This window comes from Salmo salar, chromosome 11, assembly GCF_965601325.2.
Source record: "Salmo salar chromosome 11, fSalSal1, whole genome shotgun sequence".
NCBI classification, from domain to species: Eukaryota; Metazoa; Chordata; class Actinopteri; order Salmoniformes; family Salmonidae; genus Salmo; species Salmo salar.
This window is the reverse complement of record NC_138301.1, coordinates 90,414,728-90,435,527: the sequence shown is the minus strand read 5'-3', so window position 1 is coordinate 90,435,527 and position 20,800 is coordinate 90,414,728. Positions and strand designations below refer to the sequence as shown.

The window sequence follows — 20,800 nt, the reverse complement described above, 5'->3', positions numbered from 1 at the left end:
TTACATGGAAGGTAATGACTGGAGAACCTAAAGCGAGAACAGGAGAAGAAAAATAAACTGAGTCCACTGAAGAAACAAATAAAACTGAAGAAGCAACAGAAGCAACTGAAGCTGAGGAAACATATAGAACAAATGAGGATGAAACAAATGAGGTTAAGAAATAAGAAATCTGATTCAGTTGAAGACAACTCAGAAGAAATGAAGGAAGCAGAAGCAGAGATAAGATGATCTCTAAGAACTAAGAAAGCTCCTACACTGCTGACCTATGACACACCTGGAGTTCCTAGTGTGGTGTCTGTTCCTATAGTGAGATATATCACTTCTATATACAAGTGGATTGGGTAGTATTATGTGTGTGAATGTATATTTTGTAAACATTTAATCAGATTGGTTTTATTTTTTATAAATTACGTTTTACTACAGCCTTCGCTGTTGGCCTATGTTGGTTAAATTATTATGTACTGTTACTTGAAATATGTTGGGACAGTTTTTGTTCACCTGAAGGGTGTGTGATCATTTGGGCCAATCAAGATGGACTATGGGTGGTGTGCAGATGGTTTTGCAGGTTTTCCATTGTTGCCGAGGAGAGAAACAAAAGGGAGAGAGATGCTCTTGTGAAGCGGGATAACATTTTATGTACGAAGAATCGTTTTTTCCCCTGAATTGGGTTGAACTGCACTCTACTTTACTCAACTAAACATATAATATGTATTGTTTAATATTTTAGAGAGATAGTTGTCTCAATTCCCTTGCTGCTTGGCTGGATTAACGAAGGTTCCAGACACTTCGGGAGCTAGGTTGGATTCGTCGGAGCGGGAGTTGGAGAGGACTGTTTGTTCTGAGGGAGTTTGAGGGCTGTGTATTATTCATCACTCATTATTACATCCAGGGATGTGTCTAACTCGATTTCTGATGCTACTGTGTCTGCTTCTTCCTCTCCATCTATATCCTCTGATTCTCGCCTCTCCTTCAGTAGTCTTACTATCCTTCTCTTCCTTTTCAATCACTTCCTCCTCCTCCTCTTCTACTCCTTCCATCCCCTCATCCATCTCTCTCCTCTTCCACCACACACATCCCTCCCCTCTCCTGTAGTACCTCATTCGCCTCCCCCCCTCTGCAGTGATGGCGGCATGTCTCCTCTTTTTCTTTCTTCTCAACTACCACTTTAATTCCTTGCCTCTCCTCCTCTTCCTCGACCTCTGTAAGCTCCGTTTCCAGTTCTCTCAGCTCCAGGGGGTCTCAGGCTGTGCAGGCAAGGGCCTGGATCGGGGCAGAGGGGGCAGACTGGCCTGAGGAAGAGAGAGGGTCCGGGATGGGACAGAGGGAGTCCATGGAGGTGTGAAGAAGGGGGTTTGGGGAGGGGAAGGGGCCTGAGAGGACATGGAGAGGGGAATTTTAGGCTCCACACAAGATGGTTGTTGCGGATGGATGGAATTAGAGGATTTGGAAGAAGAGCTGGGAGAGACCATTGTTGGACTACGGGGGTGACTGGGTTTCTGGCTGAAAGAACAGACCATTGTTGGGCTATGGGGGAAGGTGGGAGTGGAGGGTTCTGACTTCCTGAATATGAAAGAGTTGTCTGTTAGGGTCCGTTGGTATCGTCTGAATGTAGGCCTCACTACGAAGAGAATGAAAAATACACAAATATACACATCAGGTAGAATACATTTGCATTAAAATAACATGAAGGCCTAAACATGGATACAAACAAAGAAAGTGGATGGAATATTGCTGGAAATACCAATAAAGAGAATAGTATGCATGATATTCAATAACAGCATATTGTATCTTGAGATCAATAAACACACTCATGCGCACACCCGCACACACACACACACACACACACACACACACACACACACACACACACACACACACACACACACACACACACACACACACACCCCCCCCCCCCCCCCCCCCCCCCCCCCCCCCCCCCTGTGCAAGAGGAAGAGATCTTGAGGAATCGGAAGAGTGCTTGAAAAACTCCCTAGGGTTTGTAGTGTTGAGACATGAGCGCTGCTGCCTCCTGCAGGAGAAATAGAGTTTTACATCACACCTGCCATATGTGACTCACCACCTGGATTTGGTTGTATATAGAAAAATGTTAAATTGTGGTTTTTACATTGGATAAAAGTAGAGACTCAGAGCTACAAAATGGTATAGCATACACTGCATTTTTGAGGAAAATGGGAAAGTAATTCTGCCTTGAAAGTTTATCAACTTGTAAACTCACTTTTGAGAAAATGGCCTTTGAATGTTTTGGTATCTAGTGAAGAGCTCTTCTTTGTCTACACCCACTCAGCATCGTTCACACCCTGTTATGCTTTAGTCCCACCCATCTCATTTCGCTCAAGTTCACACTTGACGCTCTGGCTGATTATTTGTTTAACTCTGGATAACAGGAAAACAGCTCTGCTGGTAACAATTTCATTACACCTTTTTGCCGACGTTTAATGACACCGGCCATACTCAACGGGTGTTGTACACTTTAGCTTAAGACATGTAGCTAGCTAGCTAGGTAAACAATGAACCTAGCTAGGTAAACAACGTGTAAGATCACACATGTAACGTTAGCTAACGAGCCAGCCACCTAATGCTAGCTAGTTAAACAACAATGAACATAGTGCCAAATCATGTCGTTACTACCCTGCATTAATCTGCTGGGAGCTAACCAACCAGGTCCAATGTTAGTTCAAACGTGTAATATCTGAAAATGTTGCTAACTTGATTATCTTACCCGCATACATCATCATGCATGATGGACGTGTCTCCCTGTCATGGATGCCATGCCACGGTTGCCTTTAGTTTAAAGATGTAATCCAGAGACAGGTGTTTTCTCCAACTCTTTAGCTATCATATTCTAATTCCACTGATTTCAAAACTCGATCCTCCAGAAAGTGGAAAGCAACACTTGTGCAGCTCCACTACACGATACATAAAAAAAGCAGCGTTCGACAGGATTACGAACAGACTGACCAGCTCAAATAGACAGAAGCCTTCTATATGGCAGACCAATCCGAACTCCTCTCTCAGCATGTCCATCCCACTCATTATCTCAGCCAATCATGGCTAGTAGGAAGGTTGCTCACTTTTTCTGTGGCTTAACCAACAAGGCTCGTAATTTACAGATGGCATACAAGTTTGTTATTAAGGCACATGAAAGTTCACATGTTCCAGAAGGCATTTCTGCCCAAAAAATGTGTTTTGAAAAAAATCAAGAAATACATTTAAAATGGCTGTCCGTGACTTGCGACATACGCCTATTTTCCTCAAACGGGTCACATATTTCTGTGGTTATAGCTTGATAGTCTGCCATTACCAACCATTAGTTTAACAGTCGTCTGCCAACTAGTCACATTAATCTGATTGTGAGTCCAAATTATTTCTAGAGATAATAAACATCCTTGCATCTAATGATTAGGGTGAAATGATGGGTCAGAAAAAAGAGCAGCATTTCAGTTGTGTACTGTGGCAAGAAAAAGTATGTGAACCCTTTGGAAATACCTGGATTTCTGCATAAATTGGTCATCAAATTTGTTCTGATTTTCATCTAGGTCCCAACAATAGAGAAACACAGTTTGCTTAAACTAATAACACAAAAACAATTATACGTTTTCATGTCTTTATTGAATACACCGTGCAAACATTCACAGTGCAGGGTGGGAAAAGTATGTGAACCTGTCACGTCCTGACCCTTGTAAGATGTCATTTTCTATAGTAAAGTAGGTCAGGGCGTGACAGGGGGTGTTTTGGGTGGTTTTCTATTTTTTCTATTTCTATGTTTAAGTTCTAGTTTTTCTATTTCTATGTTGTTGTTTTTGGGGTTGATCTCCAATTGAAGGCAGCTGGTCCTCGTTGCCTCTAATTGGAGATCATATTTAAGTTGGGGTTTTTTCTATTGTGTTTTGTGGGTAGTTGTTTTCTGTTTTGTTGTCTGTTGCCTGACGGAACTGTTTGCTGTCGTTTTGTTTCTTTGTAAAAGTGTTTAGTTTTCATTAAAGAATAATCATGAGCACTCAAAACGCCGCGCCTTTGTCCCCTCTATACGATGCATGTTACAGAACTACCCACCACAATTGGATCAAGCGGCGTGTCCTGGCAGAGATGGATACCTGGTCTAATGAGGATTGGATTGAAAGGAGAACCTGGACTTGGGCCAGGTAATAGACAGGTATCGTAGCCTCCCGAGGAAGAACGAGAGGCAGCCCCAAAACATTTTTTTGGGGGGGCACACGGGTAGTTTGGCAGGGCCAGGGGTGAGACCTGAGCCAACTCCCCGTGCTTATTGTGGTGAGCATGTGCCTGCCTCTCGCACTCTCCGTCCAGTGCGCCTCCATAGCCCAGTACGTCCTGTGCCTGCTCCTCGCACTCTCCCTCCAGTGCGCCTCCATAGCTCAGTACGTCCTGTGCCTGCTCCTCGCACTCTCCGTCCAGTGCGCCTCCATAGCCCAGTACGTCCGGTGCCTGCTCCTCGCACTCTCCCTCCAGTGCGTCTCTCCAGTCCGGTGAGACCTTTTCCAGTTCCACGAGAAAAGCCTCCAGTGATAATCTATGGTCCGAAGCCTGTAGGGATGTTCCATGGCACGAAGCCTCCAGAGGTAATCCATGGCCCGGAGCCTGTAGAGATAATCCATGGCAAGAAGCCTGTAGGGATTATCCATGGTCTGGAGCCTGTAGGGATAATCCATGGCAAGAAGCCTGTAGCAATGATCCATGGCCCGGAGCCTGTAGAGATGATCCATGGTATTGAAGCCTGCAGCAATGGTCCCTAGTCCGGAACCTATAATGACGCTACCCAGTCCGGAGTCTCCAGCGACACTCCCCAGTCTGGAGCCTCCAGCGACGCTCCGCAGCCCGGAGCCTCCAGCGACGCTCCGCAGCCCGGAGCCTCCAGCGACGCTCCGCAGCCCGGAGCCTCCAGCGACGGTCCGCAGCCCGGAGCCTCCAGCGGCGGCCCGCAGCACAGAGCCTCCGGCGATGATCTACAGTCCGGTTCCTCCTCCGACGATCCACGGTCCGGTGTTACAGAAGCAGAGGGATCTGCGGGCGGAGCGGGGGTTACGCCTCGAACCGGAGCCACCTCCGCTGCTGGAGGATCTGCTGGATGGTAAGGTTCTGGGTACTGCACTAGAGCTGCCATAGACAATTGTCACCCTCCCTACCCTCCCTTTTTGTTTTGTGGTTTCTTTTGTTGTTTTTTTTTGTTGCATTCGGAGTCTGCACCTTTGGGGGGGGGGGGGGGTACTGTCACGTCCTGACCCTTGTAAGATGTCATTTTCTATAGTAAAGTAGGTCAGGGCGTGACAGGGGGTGTTTTGGGTGGTTTTCTATGTTTTCTATTTCTATGTTTAAGTTCTAGTTTTTCTATTTCTATGTTGTTGTTTTTTTAATTGATCTCCAATTGGAAGCAGCTGGTCCTCGTTGCCTCTAATTGGAGATCATATTTAAGTTGGGTTTTTTTCTATTGTGTTTTGTAGGTAGTTATTTTCCGTTTTGTTGTCTGTTGCCTGACGGAACTGTTTGCTGTCGTTTTTGTTTCTTTGTAAAAGTGTTTAGTTTTCATTAAAGAATACTCATGAGCACTCAACATGCCGCGCCTTGGTCCCCTCTATAGGACGCATGTTACAGAACCCTTGGATTTAATAACTGGTTGACCCTCCTTTGGCAGCAATTACCTCAACCAAAGGTTTTCTGTAGTTGCGGATCAGACCTGCACAATGGTGAGGAGGAATTTCTCTTTACAAAACCCCTCTTTACAAAACTGTTCCAGTTCAGCAATATTCTTGGGATGTCTGGTTTGAACTGCTCTCTTGAGGTCATGCCACAGCATCTCAATCGGTTTGGTCACTCCAGAAGGCATATTTTCTTCTGCTGAAGCCATTCTGTTGTTGATTTATTTATGTGTTTTGGGTCATTGTCATGTTGCATCACCCAACTTCGGTTGAGCTTCAATTGGCGGACAGATAGCCTAGCATTATCCTGCAAAATGTCTTGATAATCTTGGGAATTAATTTTGACGTCGATGATAGGGCCTGGACAGCTTGCTGAGGCAGCAAAGCAGCCCCAAACCATGATGCTCCCTCAACCATACTTTACAGTTGGGATGAGGTTTTTGATGTTGGTGTGCTGTGACTTTTTTTCTCCACAGATAGTGGATAGTGTTGTGTGTTCCTTCCAAACAACTCAACTGTAGTTTAATCTGTCCACAGAATATTTTGCCAGTAGCGCTGTGGAACATCCAGGTGCACGTTTGCAAACTTCAGACGTGCAGCAATATTTTTTTTGGACAGCAGTGGCTTCTTCCGTGGTGTCCTCCCATGAACACTTTTCTTGTTTAGTGTTTTCCGTATCGTAGACTCGTCAACAGAGATGTTAGCATGTTCCAGAGATTTCTTTAAGTCTTTAGCTGACACTCTAGGATTCTTCTTAACCTCATTGAGAATTCTGCGCTGTGCTCTTTTAGTCATCTTTGCAGGAAGGCCACTCCTAGGGAGAGTAGCAACAATGCTGAACTTTCTAAATTTATAGACCATTTGTCATACCAATGGCTTATGAACATCAAGGCTTTTAGAGATACTTTTGTAATCCTTTCCAGCTTTATGCAAGTCAACAATTCTTAATCTTAGGTCTTCTGAGATCTCTTTTGTTCGAGGCATGGTTCACATCAGGCAATGCTTCTTGTGAATAGCAAACTGACATTTTGTGAATGTTTTTTATAGGGCGAGGCAGCTCTAACCAACATCTCCAATCTGGTCTTATTGATTGGACACCAGGTTAGCTGACTCCTGACTCCAATTAGCTTTTGGAGAAGTCATTAGCCTAGGGGTTCACATACTTTTCCCAACCTACACTGTGAATGGTTAAATGATGTATTCAATATAGACAAGAAAAATACAATAGTTTGTGTGTTATTAGTTTAAGCACACTGTGTTTGTCTATTGTTGTGACTTAGATGAAGATCAGATCCAATTTTTATGACCAATTTATGCAGAAATCCAGGTAATTCCAAAGGGTTCACATACTTTTTCTTGCCACTGTAGTTGAAATTACAAAATAGGGAGGTGATATTTATAGCTACTCTCTGTACAGAATCAGTTCAAGCCAGACCACCTCTTGTCTCTTGCTCACACTCCCTCTGCTGCTGCTCCTGTGCATGGTGGAGATGTGTACTGTATGTAAGACATGCAGCTATGCTCACACACACGCACACACACATTCTTACCCATCTTAGTCTTTCTTGTTTGTGAGTCTCTGCTTCAATCTGGGTTTGTAATTTCCTGAGAGAATGAGATTAGGAGAGAGAAAGAAGAGAGAGAGAAAAGGATTATATTAATTTGTCAAATAAATGTGTATAACAGGGTTGGGCTCAACTTGAATTGAAGACAGTCAATTCAAGAAGTAAACTAAAATTACAATTCAGTTATCAAAACATTTAATTCATTTTCAATGACAAAAAATAAAAGCTATTTACTTCAAAAGTTTTTAAATTTCTGACTTTTAAATTCAAAATCACTTCCTGCATTGACTGCCTTCAATTCGAATTGCACCCAACCCTGTTGTATAAGTATAACACATTTGTGAATGTGTGTGTGTGTGTGTGTATATTGCATGACTGACCTGTACCTGCTCCTGTATCCTTTCCTTTTTCTCTTTCATCCTCCTTTCCCTCTCTTCCACATCCCTCCTCTCTTGCTGTATCCTCTCTCTCTCCCTGTGCTTCCTCTCCTCTGCTGCCATTCTGCATTCCTCCTCTCTCCTCTCCTCCTCTATCTGTGTGTGAGAGATGGATTGAGGAATATGGTCAGAGTCTGGCTTCCATACAAAATACGCTACTCCCTTAGCTGAGAATGGATAGGATAGATACTGCAATTTTATGCTAGTAAACCTCTGATAGGCTAATATTGCATATACTTATCAAATCCTTTCAGAGGTAGAGGTTAATTTTAGACAGGGCCCCAGGTATTATTTCTTTAAGGAGTTTACATGGTCAGAGGGAAAGGAACGTCAGTTTAGGTGGTCGATGTGGCCCTCCAGTGGTTGAGTTAAGAACTGCACCACCGCTCAGTCTCACCGCTCAGTCTCCTCTATCTCTTCATCTCTAGATGGTCTTCTGGATGTGTCAGTCTGCTGGCTGGCTTCACTGACAACTGCCAGGACCCTCTCCTCTGTAGAACCTGTACTGAGGAACACATGGGCCTCCTGAGGAAGAGAGAGAGAGTGAGACTGAGATGGTCACCTCGCTTCAGGTCCTAAGAAAACTATGCAGTTATTATGTTTTTTTTATGTACAATATCTTACATTGTTAGCCCAGAAAATCTCAAGTGTTATTATATATAGTCGGGAAGCACTATTGGATATAAAAGTGATGTCAACTTACCATCATTACGACCAGGAATACGTCTTTCCCGAAGCGAATCCTTTGTTCGGACCTCCACCCTGGACATGCGATCTTATCCCAGAGGCCGACCCAAAACAACGTGGTCGCCACAGGAGAGGCAGACGGAGCAGCCTACTGGTCAGACTCAGAAGACGAGCACACCATCCATCGCTTCCTAGCATATTACTCGCCAATGTCCAATCATTAGATAACAAAGTGGATGAAATTACGGCACGAGTTTCCTTCCAGAGAGACACCAGAGATTGTAACATTCTCTGTTTCACGGAAACATGGCTCACTCGGGATACGTTGTCAGAGTCGGTACAGCCACCCGGTTTCTTCACCCATTGCGCCGACAGAAACAAACATCTCTCTGGTAAGAAGAAGGACGGAAGTGTATGCCTTATGATTAACGACTCATGGTGTCATCACAACAACATTCAGGAACTCAAGTCATTTTGTTCACCTGACCTAGAATTCCTTACAATCAAATGCTGACCGCATTATCTTCCAAGAGAATTCTCTTCGATTATAGTCACAGTCGTGTATATCCCCCCAAGCAGATCCCTTGTCTGCCCTGAAAGAACTTCACTGGACTCTATGTAAACTGGAAACCATACATCCTGAGGCTGCATTTATTGTAGCTGGGGATTTTAACAAAGCTAACCTAAGATCAATACTCCCTAAATTCTATCTGCATATCGAATGCGCGACACGAGCAGGCAGAATTCTGGATCATTGCTACTCGAACTTCCGCAATGCATACAAGCCCTCCCATGCCCTACCTTCAGCAAATCTGACCATGAATCCATTATGTTGCTCCCAGCCTATAGACAAAAACTAAAACAGGAAACGCCCGTGCTCAGGTCAATACGACGCTGGTCTGACCAATCGGATTCCACGCTCCGAGATTGCTTCGATCACGTGGACTGGGATATGTTTCAGATAGCCTCAGACAACAACATTGATGTATACGCTGACTCGGTGAGCGAGTTTATTAGCAAGTGCATCGGAGATGTCGTACCCACTGTGACTATTAAAACCTTCCCAAACCAGAAACCGTGGATTAATGGCAGCATTCGCGCAAAACTGAAAGTGCGAACAACCGCTTTTAATCATGGCAAGGTGACCGGAAACATGATAGAATACAAACAGTGCAGCTATTCCCTCCGCAAGGCAATCAAACAAGCAAAGCGTCAGTATAGAGACAAAGTAGAGTCGCAATTCAACGGCTCAAACATGAGACGTATGTGGCAGGGTTTACAGTCAATCACGGATTACAAAAAGAAAACCAGCCCCGTCGCGGACATCGACGTCTTTCTCCCAGACAAATTAAATAACTTTTTTGCTCGCTTTGAGGACAATACAGTGCCACTGACACGGCCGCTACCAAAGCCTGTGGGCTCTCCTTCTCCATGGCCAACGTGAGTAAAACATTTAAACGTGTTAACCCTCGCAAGGCTGCCGGTCCAGATGGCATCCCTAGCCGCGTTCTCAGAGCATGCGCAGACCAGCTGGCTGGTGTGTTTACGGACATATTCAACCAATCCCTATCCCAGTCCGTTGTCCCCACATGCTTCAAGATGGCACCATTATTCCTGTTCCCAAGAAAGCTAAGGTAACTGAACTGAATGACTATTGCCCCATTGCACTCACTTTTGTCATCATGAAGTGCTTTGAGAGACTAGTCAAGGATCATATCACCTCCACCTTACCGGCCACCCTAGACCCACTCCAATTTGCTTACCACCCCAATAGGTCCACTGACGATGCAATCACCATCACACTGCACACTGCCCTATCTATGTAAGAATGCTGTTCATTGACTACAGCTCAGCATTTAACACCATAGTACCCTCCAAACACGTAATTAAGCTCAAGACCCCGCCCTGTGCAACTGGGTCCTGGACTTTCTGACGGGCTGCACCCCAGGTGATGAAGGTAGGAAACAACATCTCCAGCCCGCTGATCCTCAACACTGGGACCCCACATGGGTGAGTTCTCAGCCATTTTCTGTACTCCCTGTTCACCCATGACTGCGTGGCCATGCATGCCTCCAACTCAATCATCAAGTTTGCAGATGACACTACAGTGCTAGGCATGATTAGCAACAACGACGAAACGGCCTACAGGGAGGAGGTGAGGGCCCTCGGAGTGTGGTATCAGGAAAATAACCTCTCACTCAACGTAAAAAAAACAAACAAAGGAGATGATCGTGGACTACAGGAAACAGCAGAGGGAGCACCCCCCCCATCCACATTGACGGGGCAGTAGTGGAGAAGGTGGAAAGTTTTAAGTTCCTCTGCGTACACATCACAGACAAACTGAAATGGTCCACCCACACAGACAGCGTGGTGAAGAAGGCGCAACAGCACCTCTTCAACCTCAGGAGGCTGAAGAAATTTGGCTTGTCATCTGAAACACTCACAAACTTTTACAGATGCACAATCGAGAGCATCCTGTCGGGCTGTATCACTGCCTGGTATGGCAATTGCACTGCCCTCAACCGCAAGTCTCTCCAGAGGGTAGTGCGGTTTGCACAACACATCACCGGGGGCAAACTATCTGCCCTCCAGGACACCTACAGCACCCGATGTCACAGGAAGGCCAAAAAGATCATCTAGAACAACCACCTGAGCCACTGCCTGTTCACCCCACTATCATCCAGAAGGCGAGGTCAGTACAGGTGCATCAAAGCTGGGACCGAGAGACTGAAAAACAGCTTCTATCTCAAGGCCATCAGACTGTTAAACAGCCATCACTAACATGGATAGGCTGCTGCCAACATACAAACTCAAATCTCTGGCCACTTAAAAAATTGACTTAATAAAGGTATCACTAGTCACTTTAAATAACGGCACTTTAATAATGTAGGATATGTAAACATTATTAATCTCATATGTATATACTGTATTCTATACCGTCTACTGCATCTTGCCTATTCCGCACAGCCTTCGCTCATCCATATATTTATATGTACATATTCTATTCATCCCTTTACATTTGTGTATATTTGTGTGTATAAGGTAGTTGTTGTGAATTTATTTGATTACTTGTTAGATATTACTGCATAGTCGGAACTAGAAGCACAAGCATTTCACTACACTCGCATTAACATCTGCTAACCATGTGCATGTGACCAATAACATTTGATTTGATTTGAGAGAGTGAGAGAGACAAAGTAAGAGATTACATTTCTGACTTAAATGTTAAATAAATATGATTATGAAGACATCAACATATCAAAAGGTTGTACAGAAAAAAGTCTGTCAAGATTCTCTTATCGTCAGATTCTCTTATCGTCAATTGAGTCATGTTTCCTATGGTAATAAAATGTAAATATCAACTGGGCTACTGATCCCTTTCATTTACATAAGCTTATTACAGTAACTGCCAATGGAGCTATATTGAACTACTCCAGTCTCAGTTTTTACTGTGTTGTTGTGGGTCTCTAATGTGCTGTGTTTTACCTTGAAGAAAGCCCTGATGGCAGGAACATGGCTGGCACACTCCCCCTGTCGAAACTCATCCACCTCGTCCCCCACCTACAATGACCAGGCAGGAAAATGTATTTTCATCAATAAATATTCTTGTTACCTTAAGTTTCTTGCTTGCCTTGTTTTAGAGGTTTTCTCATAAAGGCCCAGCCTTAGATTTACTCGAAGAGCGTTTGAACTTCACGTGTGTGTGTGTGTGACTGATTAAGTAATGAGCTAGAAATGATTTGATTGTCATCCGTAGCTCACACCAGGCAATGAGAACAATGCAGTGGTCTGTGCCTACCCTTCAGAGCCTGCAGAGGGGACGTCTGGGATGGAACCTTCCTGCCAGGTCAGACACATCACCTGCTGCAGAAAGAGAGGGAGAGGGTATTTTTTTATTTACACATTTGTACCTGCACAAAGTTGTACCTGTGGTTCTTAAGAGGAGAATATAAACACATAAAATGCATGAGCTCATGCAGGCCTATGTGCGGCAGTTCAAGTCCGAGAAATATGACTTGTGTTGATTTCCTAGTGGTCATAAGAGGGCAGGTCATAGGTTTTCGGTCATTCATGCTTACCCCCAGAATCCGACAGCTTGAGGTTGTTTGTGATGCCATCAGATGCAAACAATGCCCTGCAAAATAAATGGGAAGAAAGAGAATTGGCTGTAGTTCACTATTTCACACAATAATTATCTCATAATCATACAACTGCACAGTGTGTAGGGGGAAAATGATTAGGTATCCAGTAATAAATGATTACAGAACAGTAGGGCCATTGTGTCCCAAAGCTGGTAGCATGCACAACGGCACGACTAACAACTAGCAGACACAACTCTCCTTCTCACCCTTTTTGATGAGCAATTGACTACAGCCAAGCCAGCCAGGGGCCTGTGCCACCCCACCACTTAATCCCAGAATGGTCCACCCTAGAAGGGGCAAATGCAGAAGGGAGCTGGGTATGAGGATTATGGATGTGGTGTGTGTATGTGTGTGGATCACCTGTAATCCAGATCAAGCTTAATACAATGGGGACCTTTTCTGTCTGTGTCCCTGGAATGCATTCCTTAGGGCAGCCTCTAGATCAGAGAATGTTCACAGGTCAAACCTAAGCACCCACTGGATGTAGCATAGTGTTATGTCTCACCACACTGTCATTAAAGTTCAGCAGTTTGACAGTTTTACGATTTGAATAACAGCCCAATCATATAGAGCCTGAATGTTCAGAGAGAGACATTGTTTTAGAGACCAGAGCATGGGAGCAGAGATGCTGAGATTGAATTTGGTGGAGGAGGAAACATGGGAAGCAAGATAACTCCAATCCTCTTCAGAATAGTCTAGTTTTTTATCTGGATGTTCTATCCACTAGGGAGACGATAACGTCTCGTTTCAGCGCCACTCGTCTGACCAGTGCATTTTTAGCACTTTAAATAAACACAAATATAAGCCTTGTTTAAGCACTTCTCACACATACTGTGTAAATACAGTAGTTGAAGCTCTATAGGTTTAGAGGCCCATGTAACTACTTAAGGCTACTCAGCCAGTCGTCACCATTCTACAACATTCTACAAGGTAAGGCCTTAGTCGTTTAGACAGAATGTACAAATAGAAAATGCACCTTATGCAGGCTACATCCAACTAAGTGCACCCGATTTGTTCAGACCTGAGTCTGACATGATATCTAGCAAGGCTATTTGGTTCAGACAGACAGACAGACAGAAATCACAGCAGGGATCAGCAACTCCTACCAGGCTGGCCTCATGGAGGGCTATGAATCAGACTGGCATAAAACTAAATACATATAATTTCACTCAAATTACTTACATTTTGGCCATCCCATCAATTAAGTCACCATAGGGCATAGCATTAGTCATACTATATATTATTAGTCTGTGCAAAATGTCCCCTGGCCTATAGTCTACTATTCACTACATTGCAATACACATTGTGTAGGTCTGATGACTTTTAAGGTTTGAAATTGAATTAAGGTTAGAAATTAACTTCATCAGTTCATGTTGTGAGTCGGCATATAGCGAATTGGCTTGATGTGGCTTGATGGTCCAATGATGAGAGCGTGACAATGAGACGAGAGTACCCAATGCAAAGAGCTGTCAAAACATTTTAGACCAGTGGGGGCGCGATACATACAGACCAGCCATATTGTCTTTGACTGACCATATTTTCGTCGTAGCAGAGTGGCGCAGCGGAAGCGTGCTGGGCCCATAACCCAGAGGTCGATGGATCGAAACCATCCTCTGCTAAAAGTATTTTTTGCCCCCTCAATTTATAGCAGGCCGACTTTATAGAATGTAGCCTACTCATTAGTGAGTAAACTATAACAGTAAGTGTTAATGTCAAATGTAATCCTAATACAAAAAGCTGCTCACTATCACAAAACAACCTGAATTTCGTTTTCTGAAAAACCAAGATCGTAATGAAAGGCGAGCGCAATACAAAACACTCGTTGAACAACTACAAGGACGACATATTATACAACACATGCAAATGAATGCTAAAGTATACAACTACTATTGTAGGTTATGAATAAATATTGTGCGTAATCATACCAATTATGAACGTGGGTTCAGAACGTCCTCTTTCGCCGTCAGCAGAGAAAGGCTGTAGCAGTCTAAATTAATTGCTTGCATTTTATAACGGTAGCTTTTCAATAGTTTAGTTGCTTCATCAACTCTAGTCTGTTCGCAACACGTATAGGCTAAACACACTTGGCACACCCACTCACTATATTACACAAGAACATGCAATATTGCAATGTTTTGTATGTTATGTTTTGTAAATGTATGTGTCTTCTAAAATGTTGCGAACCTGTCATTTGATCGCAGCTCATGAGAGAGATTACATTGGCCACTCCTCCAGCTCAGCGTGTGTGTGTGTGTGTGTGTGTGAGAAAGAGGAGTTGGTGTTTTGCTGTGAATGTTTTGAATATTCCCCTGCCTTTGTGTTTGTGCACCGATCCATGCCAGTAGAGAATGCCTCAGAGAAAGAATTTTGGCACTTTCTGCTGGTTAATGTTGGTCTGGTCAAAGTGTAGGTGAGACGCCTGTTGCTCAGCAACCGCATGCGCCACCAATTTGAAGGAAATAATGTTGCTGCAGCAAAAGTTACAATTATTGAGTGTGTCGTTCTAGAACTAAGAGTTTCATGGAACTTTCTTGAAGTGAGCGTTCTTTAAAGAATTTTGTGACACATGGGGTAAAGGAGTCACAGAGGCGCAGGCCGTTCTGTTGACCAGATTGGTGCACATTCAATAAATCTGATCTAACAAAGTGGATATTCCTCAAATCCATCATTATTTATGTATTGTAACAGGCCTACAATGTGGTTACTTAAGTCTGATTTTGATATATTTGGCAGTTTTCGCTAGGTTGTCCCTTTTTTCAGGTTTAGAAGAAGTGACTGCTAAACGCTAACTCCCGTTTGTATAAACGGTTAGCATAGCTAGCATACAAAAATCGGTGGTGGTAGTCAAAACCGTTTTTAACTAATGCAGTTGATTGGTGAGATGACATGAACATGTGACTCAGATTTTTACCTCAACATAGTGTGACATACTCATATAAACAATAGCCTAAATGTAGGCACACTTTGCTGGGGGGAGACTGGCTCTTTCCCCCACGTTTCCTCCACGCGTTTCCTCCACGCGTTTCCATTGCAATTCCATTGTTTTGGTCGAGTTCGATTGACCTATTTACCGCATTAGAATACTAGAATGGAAATGAACCTTTTTATGACGGGATCTGCCATTTTGGTCAGGGAGTTTGCCAACCATGGTTCGCCAGTGCTGTGATAAAATATTATGTAGAATTATGAATTTGAAGAATTTATCTGAGCTGTATATTTGTTTAGCTAGATAGCCAGAGAGAGGAATGATTCAATAAAAAAATAAACTGCCAATATGCCAACATTCCAGTCAAACAATGCAGTCAATCCACAGCCATGCACTGTCTGAAATCAGTTGATGATAGGACTAAGACAACTTGTAAATGCAACAAGTAGTACTGATATTGTATAATAGCACTCACAGATTTCCAAGAAAACAACAATTGAGACATTGATGGTCTGTTTAGGGTTGCAAATGGTCGGAAACTTTTTTCCGGAAATGTTTCCAGAAATTTTCCATGGGAAGTTAAGCCTGGGAATTTGGGGAATTTTGCTTAAATTTAAACTACATCCAATTTAATGGAATTGCAACCCTCTGCATGCACAGTGCATTCTTCCATCACATGTACAGCTGATTCTCAAGATCTTGCACAGTAATGAGATGCTATTGGGCCCACACTACTACAGTCAGCCAAGGACTACATGCTTTCTGGTAAGTTTTGATTACAATACTGGGTGGGGTGAATATAGTTTATATGACATACATGTTTTTTTTGTTAACTAGTAAATAGTAGCCTACAGCAAAGTGTGTATAAATAATTTCTAACTTGTTAACAATTTCTGCTAGTTAGTTTTTGCTACCATGTGGGTTTTAGCTTGCTTGAGCCTGCTAACTGAGGAGTGTTAATTCATCTGTTTCCATACATGTTTCAGTTTAAAACATTTATCTTACAAAGGAGTAGTTTAATCTTACTATTTAACTATTTATTCGGTACATGGAATCGCATATAATGTTTTTTACTCATTTTTATCTAATCTTTACGGGAAAATGCCACGGGCACTATCTGATGTGTGGAGACATTTTACTACAGCTAATGTAGAAGGAAAAGCTATGTACATTTGCAAATACTGTGCCAAATCATATCTGAAGAATGCAACAAAGATGCAGATACATCTGGCCAAGTGCATAAAGTTCCGTCAGTGCTCACAACAATCACCCTCTGACAAAAGTCCCTCTACTTCTAGTCGAGGTGAAAATTATGAATCAGACACCTTATCGATAGCAACAGCTCATGGTCCTCCTGGAATCAGATGTTTTTTTGACTCAATGGAGGAATGTAGTGTCACGAACCGGCTCATAGCCCGTAACAAAGAGAGAGAATGTGGAGATAAGGAATAACAAATATATATTTATTTACTGAGGTAACCTATATACAAATAACAATGGTGTGTGTAGTCAGTAATCAGCAGCGTAATTGAGTGGTTGTGCGTATAGATGTGATACTGGGAAATGTTGAAAGGTGCCAAAGCAACCAAACAAAATGGCCACAAAAATGCCACAACCAAAATTAAACAGTGTATCTGCATGGAGAGAGTCTCAAAGAATGGGGAAAAGGCGTAAGTATCCCGGGACACCCGGGCCCAGATGTGTCCCATTTTGCTAACGACCCTCCCACCGACATCCTATTAAGGAAAACAAGAGCAAAGAGAAAGAATTCGGCAGACAGAGTGTGAGGGTCATCACAGTAGTCAGAGAAATGCTGACGAATGTCTTACTTGAGCTGTGTATGCAACTGGTTCACCTCTGATGCTCACAGGCAATGTGTATTGGAAGAGATTTCTGAATGTTCTTTGCCCAGCATACACCCCTCCAACCAGACATGCTTTATTTACTCATTTGCTGGATGCAGAGTTCAACAGAGTTCAAGTGAAGGTCAAGCATATCATAGAGAAAGCAGACTGTATTGCAATCATCTCTGATGGTTGGTTGAATGTTCGTGGGCAAGGAATAATTAACTACATCATCTCCACCCCTCAACCAGTATTCTAAAAGAGCACAGACACAAGGGACAACAGACACACCGGTCTCTACATTGCAGATCAGCTGAAGGCAGTCATCAATGACCTTGGACCACAGAAGGTATTTGCACTGGTGACAGACAATGCTGCAAACATGAAGGCTGCTTGGTCTAAAGTGGAGGAGTACTACCCTTACATCACACTCATTGGCTGTGCTGCTCATGCATTGAATCTGATCCTCAAGGACATCATGGAACTGAAAACAATGGATACACTACAAGAGAGCCAAGGAAATGGTTGGGTATGTGAAGGGTCATCAAGTTATAGTAGCAATCAACCTCAACAAGCAAACTGAGAAGAATAAGAGCACCACATTGAAGCTACCCAGCAACACCTGTTGGGGTGGTGTTGTCATCATGTTTGACAGTCTCCTGGAGGGGTAGGAGTCTCTCCAAGAAATGCCCATATCACAGTCTGCCGATATGGACAGCCCCATCAAGAGGATCCTCCCAGATGATGTATTTTGGGAGAGAGTGGTAGGCAGCCTGAAACTCCTGAAACCTATAGCAGTAGCCATTGCATGGATTGAGGGAGACAATACCATCCTGTCTGATGTTCAGATCCTCCTTACAGATGTAAGAGAAGAAATCCATACTGCCCTGCCCACTTCACTGTTGCTCCAAGCAGAGGAAACTGCTGTTCTGAAATACATCAAAAAGCATGAAGACTTCTGCCTGAAGCCCATACATGCTGCAGTATACATGTTGGACCCCAAGTATGCTGGCAAGACCATCCTGTCTGGTGCAGAGATCAACAAGGCCAATGGTGTCATCACTACTGTGTCTCGCCACCTTGGCCTGGATGAGGGCAAGGGTCTTGGCAGTCTGGCGAAGTACACTTCCAAGCAAGGGCTTTGGGATGAAGATGCAATATGGCAGTCATGCCAACATATCTCATCAGCCACCTGGTGGAAAGGACTTTGTAGATCTGAGGCTCTTTCTCGTGTTGCCTCCATCATCCTCCAAATCCCACCAACATCAGCCACCTCAGAGCGCAACTGTTCCTTGTTTGGGAACACACTCACCAAAGCGCGCAACAGGCTGACCAATATAAGGGTTAAAAAATTGGTGAACATCTGGGCAAATTTGAGGCTTTTTGAGCCATCCTCAACAGGGTTGGAAAGTGACAGTGAAGATGAGGCCTCAGAGTCTGATGTTCAAGAGGTGGACATGGAGGAGGTCCAGGGAGAAGACATGGAAGCCTGAGAGGAAGACAACAAAGCTTTAGTTTCTAGACCATAATTTTACAGATGTATGTTGAAAATGTTTTTGGGAGATGCAATGGATTATTGGGGATCATTCAATATTCCCTTTCTTTTGTTGTTCAGTGAAATCATCCCATGTGAAGAGTCAACTCATATAATTAAAGTTCAATTTGTAAAACAATGTTTCTTCTTCTATTGGAAGAATTTAATAATTTTCAATTATGTCTACTTATGATAAGGTAAAAGGTTTATGTTTCTGTCTCTATATGATATGGTAAATACTGTATATCCAATGCAAAAAACATCTACATTTAAATGATATTAATTTGCATATATTTCCGTTAATTCCCATATATTCCCGTTAATTCCCATATATTTCCGTTAATTCCTACAGAAAGGTTCCACCTCTGAATATTCCCCCAAATGTGCAACCTTAGGTCTGTTTGCATATATTTTAGGCTATTTATATAGAAAATTTGTATAAAACCGGTATAAACTGTATTTATAATTATATGACAATATTTTAGTTTGACAATATTTATATTACATAATTTCTGATATATCACATGCATTGTATTTTCCTGCATATGTAAAATCAGGATTATGCCTCTACTGCCTCTATTCATTCCAATTAGACTAGTTTGGATTTCTCCCTGATCAATATGGCTGCCATTTTCACACCATTCTGGAACTTTGAAGGGTTTATGACATAGCCCCTCTAGTAATTTAGTAGGATCTCTATGGACACATCACGCATGTTGAATTGTTTAGGCTATTTCTCAAGACATTCACCATTGAATGATTATTATTTAAAAAAATGCAGTGGGACAGCCCTACTGTGGATGTTTCAATGCTCAGAGGAGGATACCACTCAGAACATAAACAATCTCTCTGAAGCCAAGTTACTGTTACTTTAGGCATGGTCATGAGACTAGAATAGAATATATTTACTTTTGCATCTCACACACACTGAACAGGTGGAGTGGCCAATGAATGACCAATAGGCTCTCTCATGAGCAGCAATCCAGGGACTGGTTCACAACATTTCTAAAGAACCACATGAAAATAATCTTACAAAACAGTGCAATTTGGCACGATCTTGTGGATTATAGTGAGTGAATGTGTCTAGTGTGCTTAGCCTATGTGTGTTTCAAACAGACTCAAGTGGATAAAGCAACTAAACTTTATTGAAAAGTTACCGTTATAAAATGCAAGCAATTAATTAATGAATCTCTGCTGACGGCGAAAGAGGACGTTCTGAACCCATGTTCATCTATTAATCGGTATGATTACGCACACTATCCAATATTAGCCTATTTGCTTACTTTAGCATTGATGTGTTGTGGTATAATGTGTCGTCCATTGTACTTTTCAAGGCCCTACCACAACCTCTGAAGACCCACAAACCCTTTCACTCCCTAGTGAACCAACCCAGCAGGATCAGAGCCTCTCCATACCCAAACCGGGGCGTAGACTAGACCATGAGAGTTTCTAGTTCCTAGGAGACTACCACAACATCACATCTGGCCTGAGGTGGCGGGAGCCTCACCCCCTCACACTGCTCTATGGAGAGGACAGGGGGGCTCACCGCCCTCCTCCGGCCCAACCAGGATCATCACGGCCCGCCGAGCCACCATCACCCCGACTGCGCACACCTACCACTTATTTAAATCAGGGACTGCACTTGAGTTTGTGTTTTTATTTTTATGCTTTTCTTCTGTGAGGCGATGCTCCCAAGTTTTGTCAGATAAACTTAAAACCTCACCCCCCCCCCCATTGTCACGCTTGTCGTCGGTGAAGGAGGACCAAAACGCAGCAGGTAAGTGCAGGCTCATCTTGACGTTTATTTATTTTCAAAATGAATACCAAAATAACAAACCACTAGAACGAACGACCAACAACAAACAGTCTGGCAAAGCATAAGGCTCAACACAGAACAATCACCCACAAATAACAAACACACCCTAATATATGGGACTCTCAATCAAAGGCAGATAGACAACACCTGCCTTCAACTGAGAGTCCCAACCCC

At 43.2% G+C, this 20,800-nt stretch overlaps 1 long non-coding RNA gene across 1 annotated transcript; it reads right to left on the bottom strand.

Moving 5' to 3' along the window:
- Window positions 1-1,933: 1,933 nt before the first annotated feature.
- Window positions 1,934-15,308, bottom strand: LOC123725185 (uncharacterized). The gene is made up of 10 exons (XR_006757634.2): window positions 14,432-15,308; window positions 12,713-12,793; window positions 12,444-12,499; window positions 12,164-12,228; window positions 11,851-11,925; window positions 8,381-8,753; window positions 8,075-8,202; window positions 7,621-7,773; window positions 7,226-7,280; window positions 1,934-2,029 (listed from the first exon to the last, which is right to left on the bottom strand). It is a non-coding gene; the product is annotated as an uncharacterized LOC123725185 (long non-coding RNA).
- Window positions 15,309-20,800: the final 5,492 nt, after the last annotated feature.